We start from the raw sequence: 1,411 nt of genomic DNA, 5'->3' as shown, positions 1-1,411 counted from the left end.
GTCCGCGCTTACTCAGGGCTTCACGCCGGCGCTTGGCGGTGCTGGGTGTGTGAGCCTGGATGTGCTTCCCCGCTCCTCCCAGTATCTGCGTGAGGATTGGCCGGGAATCGCAGCCAGGCTGAGCCTAGAGGGCTGCCAAGGGGGCTCTGTGCCGGGCTCTGAGCAGGGGCTGGAGATGCTGAGCGGGAGAACTGCTCTGTAGCCTGATCTGCACGGTGGGGTGGAGTGGTGTCCCGGTGTCACTGGTAGGCTCTGTTTCCAGGTGGAGAGCCCTGGGAGGGGGTGGCCCAAGCTGCCTGCTAAGCCCCAAACCACTGCAGGCTGCTGTTCTTTGGGCCTGCCGTGTCACAGGCTGGGGACATTTGGTATGGGTGACTGTGGGGCATGGTGACTGTGGGGCATTGCTGTGGGTGTCCTGGCTTTGATTGCCAGCCTGGTCCTGTGCTGCCTGTGCTCTGGGGTCACATGGGGCTCCTGGCTGTGCTGCAGCCAGAGGTGCCTGCTCTGTCTGGTCAGAGCAAGTCTCTGAAGAGCTCCAGGGACCCGGGGTTTGGGCGTGTGGCTTTGGTGCTGCCGTCTTTTAGGAAACACCTATTTAGTCGAATGCTTGCTCTCCCTCTGGTTCAGTTTCCTGCTTACCAGAAAAGAATTCTGAAGTATAGGCAAGCCCTGTATAGGGTCAGGGTATGTTTTGTCTTGCATGGGCTAGGCTTGTGCAAGCTGCAGTACCTATGTGATACGTGGGTGAGCTGCATCAGATACACATCCCCCGAGGTTTGACCAGATTGTCCCAGTGCTGCTCCTAGGGGAGGAAGACAGCTTGCTGCCTGCTCGCTGCCAGCTTTGGGAGGGAGGTGTACTCTCCCAGGGCTCTGTCCTTGGTGCCCTTATCTTTCCAGCCTCCATTATCTGTCTGTCTAAGCCTGTCTGTAAACAGGAATTCACATCCTGTCTCGTGCCAGCGACAAGTCTGCACTGCTGCTCTGCTCCTGGTGAAGGCTGTGTGTCCAGTGGCTCTACTCAGCCAGAGGCTGCAGTCCTTGTCCTCACCCAGCATCTGGCTTTTGCTGGCTTTTCCTGTCAGTCCTGCAGCTCTGGGGTCTGTGATGCCATGGTGTATAGTGTAAAAACCTTTCTGAAGATACCTAGCATTATCCAAAAGTCTCTGGAGGTGTCTTGGGGACTGGAAAGGAGTTTGGGATGGGAATTTGAAAGGAAGAAGAGTAACAAAGATGGTTTGGTCCTGGATCACGAGCACAGACCATGTCCTCCTGTAGCAGAGGTGTTGGGGTAGGGCTCTGGCAGTGGCAGCCAGCTGCATCCCTGTTGCTGACTCCTGCACTTTTGTTATGAATTTCGTAATGGTTTTGGGCTTATCTGAAACTACAACAGTCAGAGTTGGAGGAGCACG

This window comes from Acanthisitta chloris, unplaced genomic scaffold (genome assembly GCF_000695815.1).
Source record: "Acanthisitta chloris isolate BGI_N310 unplaced genomic scaffold, ASM69581v1 scaffold28890, whole genome shotgun sequence".
Taxonomy (NCBI): domain Eukaryota; kingdom Metazoa; phylum Chordata; class Aves; order Passeriformes; family Acanthisittidae; genus Acanthisitta; species Acanthisitta chloris.
The sequence above is the reverse complement of the archived record's forward strand: the minus strand, read 5'-3'. Positions refer to the sequence as shown.